The 19795-nt window shown below is 47.6% G+C and overlaps 1 pseudogene; it reads left to right on the top strand.

Annotated features, from left to right (window-relative positions):
* The first annotated feature begins 17640 nt into the window (after positions 1-17640).
* LOC130122479 (fibronectin type III and SPRY domain-containing protein 1-like) lies at positions 17641-18053 on the top strand (annotated as a pseudogene).
* Positions 18054-19795: the final 1742 nt, after the last annotated feature.

Raw genomic sequence — 19795 nt, 5'->3', positions numbered from 1 at the left:
CTCAGGCTTGTCTTTCTTGGCCTTGCCTTTGCCATTCCCTCTCCAATAAATCCACTTTTTATTATTTACCATATTTCCATGTCCTAGTCTTGCATTTGGTTGCAGGAGTCTCGCCATAACACTGCCACTCCATCACTTATTGATGCTGGTTTTGGTTTCCCTCTTCCTGCTTTCCATAAAAAAACAAAAGCTCTCTCACTTCAGTCCTCCATCTTGCTGGGATGTCATCCAGACATTAATGGCTACACTTAAGAAGGTAAACGTAATTTACTGCAGTTTTAAATAAAGTTATGTCAAACTACAATGGGAGGTAATGGCGCTTTGTGCAGAGTCATCGAGCTATCATCTGTTTCCCAGGATAGAGCGGCACCAAAATGATGTTATATCATTAAACCATCATGACTCAGCAGCAATGACTGTAGAAAACACAACAACAACAACAACAAAAACACTGCAATTACTTTGAGGCTGTTTTAGGTGTTTGTGCATGGTACATTTCTACCATCTGCACAGTGGCTATGGATTACAACATGACAGTAAAGAAGTCATCCTAGCAATCTATTTTTGGTGTTCCTTCAGTATTTTGGGTCATGTGCAGCATTGTGGTTTTATTACGTTTTATCCATGGGATATTTGCCAGCTTGTTGTTGAAATATGGAGGGATGTTATTTGTATGACCAGTTTTTCAATTTAAAATCCCAAGAGGTCTCATGTTGCTTATAAATCATGCAAAACAGGAGACATTAGCACACTCACTCCATCGTGTCTTTTTGGTGAGCTGAGTACAACTTTACACATATCCATTTGCACACCAGCAGTAATCTCAGTTGTCTGTTGTTCCTCGTGAGTTTGATGCCAGCTGTCAGTTTCTGCAAAGAAGAAAGAAGCTATTTCTCTTAATATGATCAGAAAGATTGTCTGCAGAATAACGAATAATGTGCATGGGGCTTGGAAAGGATATCTGTCTAGAAGATAACTGCAAGAACTTCAAATTTGAATTGCAGATCTTATAACGCATGCTGATGTGGAGTAGTTGAAATATCCTGGACGTGCACAAGAAACCAGTCATGGTGTCCTACTTCCTTATGGTGCTCCTTACACGTTGTGGCCTTTTTTTGGGGGGGGGCTTTCCCCCCCTTTTCTCCCCAATTGTATCCGGCCCATTTCTCCGACTCTTCTGAATCGCTGCTTCACCCTCTCTGCTGATCCGGGGAGGGCTGCAGACTACCACATGCCTCCTCCGATACATGTGGAGTCGCCAGCCGCTTCTTTTCACCTGACAAGTGAGGAGTTTCGCCGCGAGGACGTAGCACTTGGGAGGATCACGCTACCCCCCCTCCCGAACAGGCGCCCAGACTGACCAGAGGAGGCGCTAGTGCAGCGACCAGTGCGTATACCCACATCCGGCTTCCCACCCGCAGACACGGCCAGTTGTGTCTGCAGGGACGCGCGACCAAGCTGGAGGTAACACGGGTATTCGAACCGAAGATCCCCGTGTTGGTAGGAAACGGGATAGACGACCATTCCACCGTACTACTACTACTACCACTACTACTACAACTACTACTACTACTACTACTACTACTACTACTACTTTTGGCTGCTCCCGTTAGGGGTCGCCACAGCGGATCATCCGTTTCCATCTCTTCCTGTCCTCTGCATCTTCCTCTGTCACACCAGCCACCTGCATGTCCTCCCTCACCACATCCATAAACCTCCTCTTTGGTCTTCCTCTTTTCCTCTCCCCTGGCAGCTCCATATTCTGCATCCTTCGCCCAATATACCCAGCATCTCTCCTCCACACATGTCCAAGCCATCTAAAACAAGACTCTCTTGCTTTGTCTCCAAACCGTCCAACCTGAGCTGTCCCTCTAATATAATCACTCCTAATCCTGTCCTTCGTCATCACGGCCAATGAAAATCTTAGCATCTTCAACTCTGCTGACTCCAGCTCTGCCTCCTGTCTTTTCGTCAGTGACACTGTCTCCAAACCATATAACATAGCTGGTCTCACAATCATCTTGTAAACCTTCCCTTTAACTCTTGCTGGTACCCTTCTGTCGCAAATCACTCCTGACACTCTTCTGCACCCACTCCACCCTGCCTGCACTCTCTTCTTCACCTCTCTCCTGCACTCCCCGTTACTTTGGACAGTTGACCCCAAGTATTTAAACTCATACGCCTTCATCACCTCTACTCCTTGCATCCTCACCGTTCCACTGTCCTCCATCTCATTCACGCATAGGTATTCCGTCTTGCTCCTACTGATTTTCATTCCTCTTCTCTCCAGTGCATACCTCCACCTCTCCAGGCTCTCCTCAACCTGCACCCTACTCTTGCTACAGATCACAATGTCATCCACAAACATAGTCCATGGATACTCCTGCCTGAGCTCGTCCGTCAACCTATCCATCACCATCCCTAACACCCTGAAATGACATTTCTGTTTCATTTTACAGTGTAGATTACCCCCAGCAGCAGAGTGTTTGGTTTAGACATTTTGAAATGTATAATATATGGTGGATGACAATGAAAACCTTCATTCGTAGAACACTTCACAAAAAAAGTTACAGTGGCTGTTGACAAATGAGGACGTGAGCCACGTATTATTCAGAGGTGAGTCATTGTTGCTGATTTCCTCATCTGTCCTGGTAGAACGTGTTGTTGTTTTTTTTTTGTCTGCTTGGCTTTTTTGTTTTGAGCGGCGGTGTGAAGCCATGAATGTGAGCTTAAGTTCATCAGTAATGGTTGTTTGAGCTTTGTGTAATCACTCAACAACATAGCAAACCACTGCTATGCTACTGTATACTTAACCTGGACAACCTGGAGTGGGGGAAATACTGTGAACACCTACTCACAAGCAAACACATGCACACACACACACACACACACACACACACACACACACACACACACACACACACACACACACAAACACACACACAAGCACACGTGCAGAAATACACTAATGAGCCAAAACATTATGACCACCTGCCTAATATGTTGTTGATCCTCCATGTGCCGCCAAAACAGCGTCAACCCGCTGAAGCATGGACTCTACAAGAGCCCTGAAGGTGTCCTGTGGTATCTGGCACCAAAACGTTAGCAGCAGATCCTTCAAGTCCTGTATGTTGCGAGGTAGAGCCGGTGTGGATCGGACTGGTCAGTCCGGAACATCCCACAGATGCTCAATTGGATAGAGATCTGGAGAATTCAGAGGCCATGGCAGCACCTTGAAGACTTCATCATGTTCCTCAAACCATTCCCGAACAATGCGTGCAGTGTGGCCAGGAAGCATTATCCCGAGGCCACTGCCATCACGGAATACCATTTGCCATGAAGGGGTGTACCTGGTCTGCAACGATGTTTAGGTAGGTGGTACGTGTCACATTGACATCCACATGAATGGCCAGACCCAGGGTTTCCCAGCAGAACATTGGCCAGAGCATCACACTCCCTCAGTGCATCCTGGTGCTATCACTTCCCAAGTTAATGGCACACATTATTTTAGTATAAACAGTGAGTGTTACAAAGAATTCATTATTTCATATATGTACATGGCAACCCACATAATCTAAAGGAAAACGGGACTCATCGGACCAGGCGACCTTCTTCCACTGCTCCAAAGTCCAGTTCTGATGCTCACCTGCCCATTGTATGCACCTTTTTTTTTTAACATTTATTTCTGATTTTTTTTAATTTTTTCTCCCAATTTAGCGGCCAATCGATCCCTATTTTAGTTCCAACACCCATCCTCGTACTGCATGCGTTCACCAACTGCATCTCTCCGGCTGGCAGTCTCAAAGGAGACGCCTCACCACTTTCGTGACAAGGCGACTCCAGGTTGAACCACTGCTTTTTCCGACACACACAGAGACGCATTCATGTGATGAACACAAGCCGACTCCACCCCCCTCCCGAAGACAGCGTTGCTAATGGTTGCTGCTTCATCAAGTCCAGCCATAGTCGGATCTGACAAGACCGAGGCACGAACCCCGGTCCCCAGTGGGCAACTGCATCGACACAAAGCCAATGCTTACACCGCATTGTATGCACTTCTGACTGTGGACAGGAGTCATTATGGGCACTCTGACCAGTCCGCAGCTACGCAGCCCCATACACAGCACACTGTGATGCACTGAGTCTTGTGACACATTCCTCCCATAACCATTATTATAACTTTCTGTTGACTTGTGCCACAGTGGACCTTCTGTCGGTTCGGACCAAACGGGGTAGCCTTCGTTGCTGTCGTACATCAATGAGACTTGGGTGCTGTGGCAGAGCAGGGTGTGGACCAGCTGTCCTGAGATGGTCTAATTAACTCAGGACAGATAAATTGGTTCCACATCCCAAATGAAGACACCAGGGCCAGAGAGAGAACTGCGCTCTCTCTATCTATTGATGGGATTTTTAATGAACGTCAGTCTTTTTCACGTGGTTTTAATTCTAGTGTTTTTAATCGTTGTTTTAATAAATGGGCAGTTGTGCTGTCATTTACAACCTGTGTCCGTACCTCTGTGTCGGGGAACCTAGGTAGTGGCAGCAACCTTGCCACAGGCGTCCAACACCCTGTCTCCGGTTTGTGGTTTGTCCCTCCATGGACCACTGTCAGTAGGTACTCACCACTGCTGACTGGGAGCACCCCACAAGCCTTGCTATTTCAGAGATGCTCTGACCCAGTCGTCTGGCCATAACAATTTGGGCCTTGTCAAAGTCACTCAGGTCTTTACTCCAGCCCATTTCTCCTGCATCCTACACATTGGCTACAAGAACTGATTGGTCACTTACCATCTAATCTACCCAGACCTTGACTTTTTTTGATTTTGAGATACTTTATTGATCCCCAGAGGGAAATTCTTCTCTGCATTTAACCCATCCTTGCTGTGTAGCTAGGAGTAGTGGGCAGCTGCCGTGCAGCGCCCGGGGACCAACTCCAGTTGGTCTTGCCAAGCCTCGGTCAAGGGCACAGACAGGAGTATTAACCCTAACATGCATGTTTTTTTGATGGTGGGGGAAACCGGAGCACCCGGAGAAAACCCACCGCAGACACGGGGAGAACATGCAAACTCCACACAGACGATGACCTGGGATGACTCCCAGAGCTGGACAACCCCAGGGTTCGAACCCAGGACATTCTTGCTGTGAGGCGATAGCGCTAACCACCGCGCCACCATGCCACCCTTGTTTGTGCCCTTGTTTGGAGATGATCGACATTATTCAGTTGACCTGTGATTGGTCATAATGTTTTGGCTCATCGTTGTATCTGTACGCATCTTTATACTTGCTCAGGTACAGACACATATCCATACTCAGACAGATTTTCACACACGCATGCTAAACATGGATAAAGACATTAATGCCTCTTTGCAGAGTGATTTAAATCAATATTTTCTAACAGGAGCAAACCTCCCCTCCACAACTGCAGCCAGCCTTGCTCATTCTTCCCTCTCAAACAGTTTAGCCTGTTGAGCCTGATCATCAGTCATAAAGCGGATGCAGATTGATCACAGAGACACTCTTCTCTTGACGGAGCCTGGAGGCCATGCATGACCTTTCTATGATTCTGTGCGAGTTTCTCCAAGCTGCATTACCTGTCAAGGGATGTTAGACTAACAGGAAAAGGTTCTGTTCTTATCAAAGATCGAGGGCAATTATGTATTGGTTTTCTAAAAGGTATGAGGTTTTTTTTTCCATCACAAGTTTCCAAAACATTTATCAGATCATACTTGGTGAACGGTAAATAACCCTGCCCGTTGTACAGTTCTTACATTCTCTGCATACTGTTTGTTATTCGCAGGGTTTTAACAAGGGTGTCCGTTAACACGGTGTTTCATCATATGCACTGTTATGACCGTGTCTTGGCAGTGCTCGCCCATTCTAAGAGTGGTCATTTCATAGAATTAGAGTGATTGCAGAGGGCACCCCTCAGTGTATCGTTGTAATTCATGACGTTCTCTGCTGTCCCACGCTAGTTCTCTGAATAATTTTCCACCTCTGCTGCTCCCACCCCACCCCCACCCTCCCCTGGCACCTGCGGCTCACCGAGAAAGGGGAAAAAGATTGGGGAGATCAGGGAACTACTGGACATCGCAGTGTCAGCAACAGCTAGGAAGGTACAAGACTCTCTGGCACCTAGAGATAAAGCTGCAACACACCCACAGAGACACCCACAAGTATGCTCACTATGTACAACGCACACATGTAGTCACATGCAATATGCACATGCACATGCCATCTCTCTCATCACCCTCCTCTCGCTCTCTGACACACAGGTACACAGAGAAAAGAGTAATATTTAAACTACCAAAAATGACCATAGCACTGCAAGACAGAACATTCCAACAGGGCAATAAAAATGCAAAAACCAGCTGCCCACTATTTATCATGCACGTTTACACAAAGCAGCCCGCTCTGATTATCAATTAATGGAACTGGGGGGAACTGCTACCTCAACAATGCCATTCGACAGTACTGATTATTAAAAGCGTGCAAGTGAAAGCAAAATAGATGTCATATCCTTTTGCTTTAGGATGATAGGTAGCTTTGTATTAGCTCCGTAATGCTTGCAGGAGAGATTTTCACCTGACACTCACAATCATTTTGGCAAAATTCCAGGCCTGTGGGAAACAAACATTTTATTAAAGGAAAAGAAAAACAGTGGGATGAGAATGCATGTGGAGAAAAAAAAAGATGGCTCTCGCGCATCGTTGTGTTCAGAAATGTGTGTGTGTGTGTGTAAGTGTAAATTTTTTTTTATCAGTTATGTAACTTGTTATGTTTGGTTTGCAGACATGTGGTATATTTGAACCTTGCCCATGCTTTACAGATGCAAAGGCAACTTGGACCACTTCTCTATGGCTGCCATGAGAGGCCTGGGCATCCTGTATTGTCCAGTCTTTTATAGGGCCAACCTATTAGCCGTGCTCATTAACAGTACGCTACATAACTTCATATTAACAGGCTATGCATTTAAGAGGAATTTCTAGTCAGAATCACAATCAATGAGAATCACAATCACTTAATTGGCCAAGTGTGCTTATGCATACAAGGAGTTTGACTCTTGTTCACAACAGCTTCTAGTACTTGCATCTCTCTCTCTCTCTCTCTCTCTCTCTCTCTCTCTCTCTCTCTCTCATGCATACACACATACACACACATAAACAACAACAAAGAAAAACAAAAGAAATAAATGGGATAATAAATGAAATACTGGTGGTAAGTATGTATGCACAACAGGTATGTCACTACCACACAGAATGTTGTCATGGCTGAATAATTAAAAACGTATGCTTATATGTTATATTGCTTATATTATATGCTAATATAACGTTATAACTTGTTAACTTATTATTCTTTTATATAATATCATATACTTACATTACATTATATACTAAAATACCGGACTGGAGGGTGTGCTGCAATTATCGGGGCATCACACTGCTCAGCCTCCCTGGGAAAGTCTACTCTAGGGTGCTGGAAAGGAGGGTTCGACCGATTGTCAAACCTTGGATCCTCAAGGAACAATACGGATTCTGTCCTGGCCGTGGAACAACGGACCAACTCTTTACGCATACGGAAGTGCTGAGGGGGACATGGGAGTTTGACCAGCCAGTCTACATGTGCTTTGTGGACTTGGGAGAAGGCTTACGACCGTGTAACCCGGTGCACTCTGTGGGGGGTACTGCGGGAGTATGGGGTACCGGGGCAGTTGCTACAATCCATCCAGTCCTTGTATAACCAAAGTGAGAGCTGTGTCCGCATTCTCGGCACAAAGTCAAACCGTTTTTGGTGGGTGTCGGACTCCGCCAATGTTGTCCCTTGTCTCCGATTCTGTTTGTGATATTCATGGACAGGATCTCAAGGTGCAGCCAAGGTGAGGAGTGTGTCTGTTTTGGGGACCTCAGAATTGAATCTCTGTTCTTTGCAGATGACGTGGTTCGGTTGGCTTCATCAGAACGCGACCTCCAGCATGCACTGGGGTGGCTGCAGCTGAGTGTGAAATGGCCGGGATGAGAGTCAGCACCTCCACGTCTGAGACCATGGTTCTCTACTGGAAAATGGTGGATTGCTCCCTGCGGGTTGGGGATGAAGTGTTGCCTCAAGTGAAGGAGTTCAAGTATCTCGGGGTCTTGTTCATGAGTGAGGGTAGAAGTGGAAGATTGACAGGCAGATTGGTGCAGCATAGTAATGCGGACTGTAGTGGTGAAGAGGGAGCTGAGCTGGAAGGCAAAGCTCTCAATTTACCAGTCAGTCTTCGTTCCAACCATCACCTATGGTCATGAGCTTTGGGTAGTGACCGAAAGAGTTAGGTCGCAGATACAAGCGGCTGAAATTAGTTTCCTCCGTAGGGCGTCTGGGCTCAGCCTTAGAGATAGGGTGAGGAGCTCGGACATCCGGATGGAGCTCGGAGTAGAGCCGCTGCTCTTTGGCATCGAAAGGAGCCAGTTGAGGTGGTTCGGGCATCTGATTAGGATGCCACTTGGGTGCCTTCCTTTGGAAGTTTTCAGGGCACGTCCAACTGGAAGGAGATGCCAGGGTAGACCCAGAATTCGCTGGAGGGACTACATGTCCAATCTGGCCTGGGAACGCCTTGGGATCCCCGAGGAGGAGCTGGAGGGAGTTGCTGGGGAGAGGGACGTCTGGAGTGCCCTACTTAGCTTGCTGCCACCACGACCCCGGAGAAGTGGCTGATGATGAGATCAGATGAGATGAGATGAGATATATACTTATATTATATTATATATTTATCTCTTATCTACTATATAATTATATACTACATTATATACTTATGTTATAATTAAAACTGTAATTATAACTTTAATAATAATAATAATAGTAATACCTGAACATACGAAGCTTATACAACGAATGTGTCTCCCTTTCCCTTTCTCTTCTCTTCTCTTCCTCTATCTCCTTTCGCTGCTATCCCTACCTCTTCTGTCCTCGCTGCTTTCCTCTCCTGAAATCTGAAGAGCACTGATCAATCAAAATTCTAATTACAGTTTCCGAGCGCTGTGGAATTTCTCAAAGTGACCAAGTAATTTGTAATGCCCGTTCATTCACGGAAGCCAGTTAATGAGGCGAGTTGTGCTTCAAACACCACAATAAAAATGTCAGTAACAATGGAGCCACTGTCTATCCCTTCAGCTCTTTATCAGTCAGGGAGCACCTGTCCAGACCTGACCTGATTACTGCAGGAAGTAGGCCTCGTTTTAACCCTGCTTTTTGTCACACACACACAGTCAGAGGACTGAACAAAAAACGAGCTCTTTGCTCTTGTCCAACTGTGTATGGCCTGGGGAGGAACTACATGTGTTGTGTGTGTGTGTGTGTGTGTGTACACAAGCATGCTTTATATAACACAGCATAAGTCTTTTAATAAAAAAAAAGTTCAAAGTGTGCTAATATTCTTGGTATGGATGTCTCTAGTTTGTATGTGGGAAGTGCGTGGGAGAGGAGCTGTGCATATAAATGAAGGGCATGGGAGACAATACATCCTCGTGTGAGTGTGTGTTTGTGTGTGCGTGCATGTGTGTGTGTGCCTGCACACACTGTGGGTCTAAGTGGGTGTGCATTGTGAGTTTGGCTATGTTTAGTTGAACTTGCTTACCTTTTTTGCATCTCTCCAGTGATCGAAGTTGACTCATCCATCCATGCACTGATGTGTGGCAGCTGGGTTTCCATGGGATGTCCCATTAGATGGAATTGAGTTTAGATGCACCTGGTTCACTGCCTGAACTTCAAGTATACCCCTATGATTTCCAACAATAGTATAACACAGATTAAAAAACAAAACAAAACAAAAACAAAAAGAAGCACTGAAAAAATAAGTAAAATTGGTTGTGTTGCTTTTCTCTGGGTGTATTTGCAGCTACCCAGACACTCCTATCTACATGTTAGGCCCTAACGTCCGTCCATCCATCCATCCATCCATCCATTATCCAAGCCGCTTATTCCAATCAGGGTCACAGGAAGCTGGAGCCTATCCCAGCAGTCATTGGGCGGCAGGCGGGGAGGCGTCCTGGACAGGCCGCCAGTCCATCACAGGACACACACACACACACACACGCCTAGGGACAATTTAGTATGGCCGATTCACCTGACCTACATGTCCTTGGACTGTGGGAGGAAACCGCAGCCCCCGGAGGAAACCCACGCAGACACGGGGAGAACATGCAAACTCCACACAGGACGATCTGGAATGAACCCCTAAGGTTGGACTACCCTGGGGCTCGAACCCAGGACCTTCTTGCTGTGGAGGGAGCGACAGCGCTAACCACTGCGTCACCGTGCTGCCTGGTCCTAACATGAAAAGGCTTCATCAGGCTTTCGATGTACAAGCTGAACTTTATTTAAATGCAAACAAATTCTGGGTTTTTTTTAACTGTCATGAGGGTCAGCTGCGAGGATCGCTTAATAAACAACCGGTTGAAATAGCACATTTGTTTGACACTTGCAGGTTGGAGGCACTGTTTAATTTGTGTGCAACATGTCAGTTTCAGACCACCTGCGTTCCTGCACCTGCTGTGATCCCGCATCAAATTTGGCAAGCAAAGTTAATTTCTCGGCACCATGTTATATTACCAGAAAAAAAGCTAACTGCTGAGTTTACTTAACTGAGTCGTTTCTCTGTGAGGATGGGTGACGGATTTAGTGACAGCTCGCATGGCGCTCTTAAGCATAATCCCATAACACACATCTGTGAACTAACTGTGCAGGGGTTTGAATTCAGTGTAGGTGTTGTGATGGTCTAAAGGCAGTTGTGATGTGTGGTTGTGTTGAGTTGGTTGTGTCTGAAGGCACGGTACGGTATAGGTTTGTATTAAAAGTTGTATAATACAGTTGGCCCCTTCATATGACATAGTCATTACATAATGTTAAAGATATGCATGTGTGACAAAAATATAACATTGATGTGATGGCTAACATGGCTGCACAGATGTAATGATCAATTCCAGGACTTCTTCTACACTCGACCTGCTGCATCTGGTGTTTCAGGACCTCATCATTTACGAATTGGGCACCGGTCCCCACAAGTATAGGGTGACATGGTGTGTGCGTGTGTGTATGTGTATGTATACCAGGTTTTTCTGTCCTAATGGGGACCAAATGTCCTGAAACTACTTACCTTGTGGGGACATTTTATGGGTCTCCATGAGGAAAAGGGTCTATTTTAGGTTTAGGACTTGGGTTTAGGGTTAATATTAGAATTAGCATTAGGTTAAAGTTAAGGTTGTGGCAGGCATGAGGAAAAACACAGGAGACCAAGGCGAGTTTGATGTTTATTCCCCAACTCCAAAAACCAACTGCAGCAGGAACAACCCTGCACCGGCGAGCCCGGGAACGTAAACCACGCCCCCAGCTCACAGTCCTGCTGGGTGAGAGGCATAGCCCCTAGTGTCCGCCACACAGCCCCCCCCCGAACACCCAGAAGGGACTCCTGGAAAGAAAATTAGTGTCTCACTGGAGGCCTAAGCAGCCTGCCATAACGGCTGCGCCGTCCCTCAGCCGAAACAGTAGGTGAAACACAGTCCAAAGCCGGCTGAGAAGCAGAACGCTGAACCCCGTGAAGACACTGCCGGGGTCCTGGAAGGAGGACGACCCTGACGGGGAACCTGGGCCGGAAACACAACTTCGCCTGCCACCCTGTGCGCCGGTTTAAGCCTATCAAGTGTGACACGCTCCCTACGCCCACCCATCTCTAGCACAAAACCCTTAGGACCCGTCTCAAGAACCCAAAATGGGCCATCGTATGGGGGTTGGAGGGGCGAGCGGTGAGCATCATGCCGTACAAAAACAAAACGAGCTGACATTAGCTCCGCAGGCACGAACGACCGCGGAAAAGAGTGGTGAACGGAGCCTGGAACCCGAGTGCTGTCAGACAGAAAAGGACAAACGGCCGTACGGGGTCGAGGAGCGGAACTCCCAGGCAAAAATTCCCCAGGGACGCGGAGCGGCTGACCGAGCACCAGCTCAGCGGGTGACGCGTCGAGGTCCTCCTTAGGAGCCGAACGCAACCCAAGCATAACCCAAGGTAAACAATCCACCCAGTTACCATCCGAGGGCGCAGCGCTGCCTTGAGCAACCAGTGAAAACGTTCACACAAGCCGTTAGCCTGAGGGTGATACGCGGTAGTGCGGTGTACCTGCACACCCAAGGATTGCGCAAGTGCCGACCAGAGCTCTGACACGAACTGGGGGCCCCTGTCTGAGGTGATATCTGACAGAGTGCCGAAACGGGCGACCCAGGAGGAAAGAAAAGTGCGTGCAACATCCGAGGATGTTGTGGAGGATAGAGGGACAGCCTCTGGCCACCTGGTGGTCCGATCTACCATTGTGAGCAGGTGCATAAAACCCTGTGAAGAAGGTAGAGGGCCCACCAGGTCCACATGCACGTGGTCGAAATGTCTGGCCGGGATCGGAAACGGTTCGAGGGGCGATTTAGTGTGCTGGTGGACCTTAGCGCGCTGGCACGCTACACATGCAGCTGCCCACCCCTTGACGTCCTTGCGGACGCCAGGCCAGACGAACTTGGAACCGACCAACTTCACCGACGCCCGAACTCCAGGGTGCGAGAGGGAGTGAACCGAATCGAAAACTCGACGGCGCTAGGCCACTGGAACAACGGGGTGGGGGCGGCCGGTGGAGACATCGCAGAGGAGGGCAGGACTGCCTTCCTGCATCACAGCGTCCTCTAGCTTGAGACCGGTACGCGTTGACCTAAGGGCAAGGACGTCCGGGTCGCTGGGCTGGTCGGCAGCCATAGCGGAGAAATCCACACCAAGGTGCACAGGACACATAAGCACACGCGACAGACAATCAGCAACAGGGTTGGACTTCCCGGCCACATGCTGAATGTCCGTTGTGAAATTGGAGATCGCCGCTAGGTGGCGCTGTTGACGAGCAGACCACGGCTCAGTCACCTTGGACATGGCAAAAGTCAGCGGCGGGCGCACTTAGCTCCGTCAAAGGCCTGGACCTGTTCGGGAGTCCAGTCGACAGGGTCGTTAGCCTTCTTAAGCCGCAGGGCTTCGTAAAGTGGCTGAAGGAGGTGGGTAGCGCGAGGGAGGAAACGGTTATAGAAATTCACCATGCCCAAGAATTCCTGCAATGCCTTAACAGAGACTGGGCGGGGAAATTCCGCCACCGCTTGCACCTTAGAAGGCAACGGGACCGCGCCTTGCGGCGAAATGCGGTGATCCAAGAAGTCAATCACCGGCAGTCCAAACTGACACTTGGCCGGGTTGACTATCAGGCCGTGTTCGTCCAGACGACGGAAAACCTGTTTCAGGTGCGCCAGGTGCTCTTCAGCTGACGGACTGGCCACGAATATGTCATCGAGATAAACGAACACGAAAGCAAGGTCACGCAACACCGAGTCCATCAGCCTCTGAAAGGTTTGCGCTGCCCCCTTCCAGCCAAAAGGCATGCGCATGAACTCAAAAAGCCCAAACGGGGTGATCACTGCGGTCTTGGGCACGTCCTCTGCGCGCACGGGAACCTGATGATAGCCGCGCACCAGGTCCACCTTAGAGAAAATAGTGGTACCTGCCAGGCGTATGGAAAAGTCCTGTATGTGTGGGATGGGATAGCGGTCATTGGCGGTGACGTTGTTCAGGCGGCGAAAATCGCCGCAAGGCCGCCACGACCCATCCGCCTTGGGCACCATGTGAAGCGGCGAGGCCCACGGGCTGTTGGAACGCCTCACTATACCCAGACGCTCCATGATGGCGAACTCCTCCTTAGCTGTAGCCAATTTTACCGCGTCGAGGCGCCGCGAGCGCGCAAAAACTGGCGGTCCCAGAGTGGGAATGAAATGTTGTACCCCGTGTTTAGTAACCGCGGTGGAAAAGGCAGGCGTAGTCACCGATGGAAAATCCGCCAGCAAACGCTGAAAAACATCCCCTAATGCTAAAAAGTTAGCGTGTGTTAACGGCCCGGCTCCCCCTGTCTCGGACGGAACAGTGGCGAAAGACACAGCATCAATTAAACGGCGGTTTGCAACATCAACCAGCAGACCATTAGCACACAGAAAATCCGCGCCGATAATAGGAACAGTAATGGCGGCCACTACAAAGTCCCACTCAAAATGGCGCCCGTGGAAGCAAACAGTCACCAACCTTGTGCCAAACGTCGCAATGGACGAACCGTTAGCTGCACTTAACTGTGGGCCGCCGCCTTCGGCCGACCTGTCTGTCTTAGCAGGAGGGAGTAGGCTCTTTTGCGAGCCTGAGTCCACCAGAAACCGTCTTCCTGACATCGTGTCCTTAATGAAGAGCAGCTCACTACGTCCGCCAGCGCCCACAGCTGCTACTGAGCGCTGGCCCTGGAGTTTCCCGCCGCCTCAAACGTGCACGGAGGGACGCAGCGCCTCGCTTTGCCGCCGAACCCGCCGGTGGAAGAAACAGAGGCCTCTCCCGCGCCGTCTCCGGGCAGTCACTTCAGCCCCCACTGCCGGGTCCGCGTCCTCCGACGTCGGCTGCAAAGGCTCCGATGCCACACTCTGCACAGAGAACCGTCTGGTAGCCAGCAGGACCCAATCGGCCTCCTCAGCCAAACCTCGGCAGTCACCAGCGGCCAGACACGGGGAGTTAGCCAAAGCCGCGCGCACAGGAGACGGGAGCTGGCGCAGGAAAATGTGCGGGAAAAGGAACCCACCTTCGTCTGAGCCTAGCAGCGACAGCATATTGTCCATGAGATCCACAGCCGTCCCGTCGCCCAAACCGGATAGGGAAAGGATTCTATCCGCCCTCTCTGCGGTAGATAGGCTGTACCTCCGGAGCAGAAGATGTTTGAGGGCGACGTATTTATCGTGTTGCGGAGGGGCGCGCAACAGCTGCATGGCCCGGCGTGTGGACTGCTGGTCCAGCGCAGCGACGACCAAATAGTATCTGGAGTCGTCCGCGGAGATTCCACGCAGGTGGAACAGCGCTTCGACATGCTGGAACCACGAGGCCGGGTCGCTCTGCCAGAACTCTGGGAGTTTCACAGCCGCGGCGAGAACGGCCGGCTGTGAGAGTTGGGGCGGCGTGGCCGAAGTGGATTCACACTCCTCTTCTGCTCCAAACATGTTCAATTCGATGTCACCAATGTGGCAGGTATGAGGAAAAACGAATTTGATGTTTATTCCTCAACTCCAAAAACCAACTGCAGCAGGAACAACCCCTGCACCAGCGAGCCCGGGAACGTAAACCACGCCCCCAGCTCACAGTCCTGCTGGGTGAGAGGCATAGCCCCTAGTGTCCGCCACGAGGTAAGGGTTAAGGTTAGGCATGTAGTTATGATGGTTAAGGTTAGGGTTAATGGCTATGGAATGATTGTAGTCAATGAGGCATCCCCACAAGTACAGGGTGACATGGTATGTGTGTGTGTGTGTGTGTGTGTGTGTGTGTGTGTGTGTGTGTGTGTGTGTGTGTGTGTGTGTGTGTGTGTGTGTGTGTGTAAGTAAGAGATGGCTACAGGGACCTTAGCCATAGTTTTGAAAGCTAACCATTGTGACTTTTGTTGCTTGTTATAAAGTTTAGTGTCCCACATTTTGTAGTTTCCACACTTTGTGACGATTTGTCTCATTTTCTTTGGCGAAGAAGAGGTAGTCCAAGCCTTGCTTTCCACTTCAGCACAAGAAATACTACCTTCTTTTGACAAAGAGTCCTTGATTTCATCAGATTAGAGAGTAATTGCCACTTGCTAGCAGCAAGCATGCCGGTAAAATGTCACCTTGGCCAAGCAAAAGGTTTTCTCTCTAAGCATCTTCATTAGTCCTTTAGGATGAACAGTGTTTTAGAAATTTGCTTACCAGGGTCTTACTAGACACTACATGTCGGTGATGAACAGCTGGATTTGGCTTGCAGATCATCCAGGCTGGCCTTTGACAGGATAGAAGTGGAAAGGCCATTATTAAAAGGCAGTGCACAGCAGAAACATGGGAGCTGCAGTCATAAACAAACCAAGCGAGACATTAACGATCGGCCCTGCAATTATTGATTTCATATAAACACACACAACTGGATTTTTAAAAGTCAATTAAGTTGAGACAAGAGAAATATCTCCCATTAGCATGTGCTTTAAGGTCATCTCAGAATTGATGCATAGCTGATGTGTGATTCATTAGAGGGAGGTTTTCATGGAAGCAGGGACACTCATCCTATATGATGATTGATTTCTGGTGAAGGGAGCTCTTGACTTGATTTGAGCCTGGGATGGGAACCCCCTGTAGAGCTGTCTGTCAGGCCCTGTTTTACCCTGCCATGTATCACACTGATCAGAGACTTCCCATCCCTGGCATGATGGATGGGGAAAGACACTTCCCTGCAGAAGCTCAGGGAGGCTTTGGTGCCATTGGTCTGTGTGGCTGACACATATGCATGACTTTTGACCCGAGATGCTTTCCCCGATTAATGCTCAGTAAGATTTTGACAACAATTTCAATAGAAGTCTTTTTATCCAAGTATAATCTCGATGAACAGTCTGGACCAGTGAAACTGATGACGTGTCCTTAGAATGATAATAGATACAAAAATATTAAGATAATAATGATATTACAGATAATGATAACAATGACAAAAATAATAATGATTCTAGTGATAATGATAATATTGTCATTATACATGTAGGGATGTCATGTCTGTTTTATATTTAGGAACCGGTTATCGTTCAATCAGTTATTATAACTTGATTGCCAATTGTTTCAAAATCATAATAGGGCCTTCCAAATCTACAATAATAATAATAATAATAATCGCTGCACAAGACCAGAGCCTGGCAACCAGATCCTATCACCATCGCATCATCAAAGATGGACCGGACCCAAAACACAGAATCTGTGGAATGTACGAAGAAAACATTGTCTCAGGCTGCCCGGACTGGCAAAGACCAAGACATATACAGGCACAACAAGGTATCAGCATCCCTGCACTGGAAGATCTGCAGGAGTTACAAGATCAATATGACTGAGAAGTGGTATGAACATCAGCCAAAAACGGTCACTGAAAACAATGATGTCACCATCCTCTGGGACATGCCCATCCACACTGACAGAGAGATAAAAGCCAACAAGCCCGACATCGCTACCAAGGACAGGAAGCAAAAGAGGTGCATTCTCATCGACATGGCAATACCATCCGTAAAAAAAAAACACCTCAGTGAAAGTCACAGAGAAGCTGACCAAGTACGAAGACCTGGAGATTGAAATCAACAGGATGTGGGGAATGAAGACTGAAACAACACCAGTGGTCATTGGAGCTCTAGGACTCATGAAAAAGGGAATGGGAAAGTTCACCAACCATATCCCAGGCAACATCAGCATCTGTGCAGTCCAGAAGATCGCCCTACTCGGAACAGCCCACATATTACGACGAGTACTGTCAATCAAGTGACATCTGCCCTATAGTGCGCCTCAGGTCCATAGTTTGGACCCGGTTGTGCAGGATGTAAAACAGGAAACGTGAAAGAAATGATAATAATAATAATAATCATAATACTGATTCTTCCACTAAATGTTGTGTCCAGATGAACTGATTCACCTTCTGAGATGATGATGATGATAATAATAATAATAATAATACTGTCACCACAGGGAGCAAAGACGACCCCAGACAGTGATTCAGACCCGTTGTGGTGGAGCCACATTATTAAATTATGAATGCGCACCCTTCCACTCATGAAGTGTCATATCTCCCTTCACAGAGGCTTGGCTCATGTCTTTGATGAGTCTCTTCATAAAATTATCACCACACTGGCCTTGAAGAATGAGGAGATCACTAATTTCATCTGTAGTCTCAAACAAAGCCCGGGGAATTTAGAGGTAAACTCCATCTGTGTCCAGGAAGACTTAAGAGTCTGAGTTTAATTCCCTCCATTCTGTTCTTGATGAGTTGAAGAAGGGCATGATGACATGAATCAAACAAGAGAGGGCTGGTCGTACATATGAGCTACAGAGTCAGCTGAGTGCATGTTCCTAAAGCCTTAGAAATTTCAGAGGAGTTACTGGAGCTGGCCAACCAGATGCTCTACTCCTCCGAGGCCAATGGCTTCACGCAGCTAGTGACAACATGAGTCACATGATGGTGGATTTCAGCCAGGAGAGAGAGATACTGTGAGGAATTAAGTTCCTCCCAGGTCTGGTTGGCTGTCTGTCTGCGTGACAATAGATTATTTTGCGAAAGTTGGGTCCAAGGACCCTCAACAATCCTCAAGGGTTTTGTATATTTCCTCAAAAGCTTGAAAATTTAATTTCACTGTGATTTAATTCATAACAATCAGGGAATGTATAACAACTACTCTGTGATGGCCTGGCGGCCTGTTCAGGGTATCTCCCCACCTGCCGCCCAGTGACTGCTGGGATAGGCTCCAGCATCCCCTGAGAGCAGGATAAACAGTTTGGATAATGGATGGATGGATAATAATAATAATCATCTTCTTTCGGCTTGTTCCCTGTTTCTCAGGGGTCACCACAGCAGATTTTACAGTTTCCATCAGTACCCTATGAGGGTACAGCACCAATGGCCTTGACCAATAAAATTTTATGTCGGATGCCCTTCCTGATACAACCACTAGCCCTATGGACGGGGGCACAGGTAAAGCGCTGAATGCCATCCCAGTATTCATGGACTTGCACCCATGCCTGTTGCCAGTAACAGCAATTGTTGGTAGTAACAGTAGTATCAACAACAACAACGAGGTTTAGAGAACGATCAGTTTATAAACCATTTAGGTTATAATGACTCCAGTTACAGTCATAATGATAAGACATTCATTCATATGCTGATTGATATGCTCTGTACAATATCCCTGAAGGCATGAACAAATAGGACATCCCAAATATTGCTACAAAAACTGAGATCACATAGTATTTCTATACATAATAATAATAATAATAATAATAATAATGATAATAATAATAATGACAATAATACATTTTATTTGTGGGCACCTTTCAGAGCACTAAAGGCACCTTACAGAACACAGTAAAAAAACAAGCAGCACTGTATCAGACAGCATAAAATCAAAACAAATCAGGACAGAGAATAAAAAGTTAATAGAACAGATAAGTATAAAATCAACATCTGCACAAAACTCAATGAAGCGTGTATCAGACTGAACATGCCAGTTTGAAACGGTACGTTTTGAGATGGGATTTGAAGGTTGAAAGACAGTTGAAAGTCAATGTTGTGACTGTCTTGTGGGAGAGAGTTCCATAGGCAAGGGGCAGAATGACTGAAGGCTCTAGTCCCCATGGTAGTCAAGCAGGCCAATGGTGTCGTGAGTTGGAGAGCAGAAGAGGATCTGAGAGTACGGGAGGGCGTGTGGATATGAAGGAGTTCAGAAAGATACAGAGGAGCTAGGTTATCAAGGGCCTTAAAGGTGAAGAGCAGGATCTTGAAGTCAATATGGTATTTAACAGGGAGCCAATGGAGTTGCTGAAGAATAGGAGTGATATGATCTATGGAAGGAGTTCTGGCAATGATACGGGCAGCTGAATTCTGGACCAACTGAAGTTTACATGTATCAGTCGTACTTTTAACATAGCTACTACTACTACACACACACACACACACACACACACACACACACACACACACACACACACACACACACACACACACACACACACACACACACACACTTACACACCAGAGGATCAAATTTGTATTTCAATATCCTGTGGAAAGCAAGTAGCTAGCAGCACGGTGGCCCAGTGGTTAGCACTGTTGTCTCACAGCAAGAAGGTCCTGAGTTCAAACCCCAGGCCGTCCCAGTTCCTTTCTGTGGGGAGTTTGCATGTTCTCCCCATGTCT

The sequence above is a fragment of the Lampris incognitus genome, chromosome 13 (genome assembly GCF_029633865.1).
Source record: "Lampris incognitus isolate fLamInc1 chromosome 13, fLamInc1.hap2, whole genome shotgun sequence".
NCBI lineage: Eukaryota > Metazoa > Chordata > Actinopteri > Lampriformes > Lampridae > Lampris > Lampris incognitus.
Note: the sequence above shows the minus strand (reverse complement) of the source record. Positions and strands in the feature narration are given on the sequence as shown.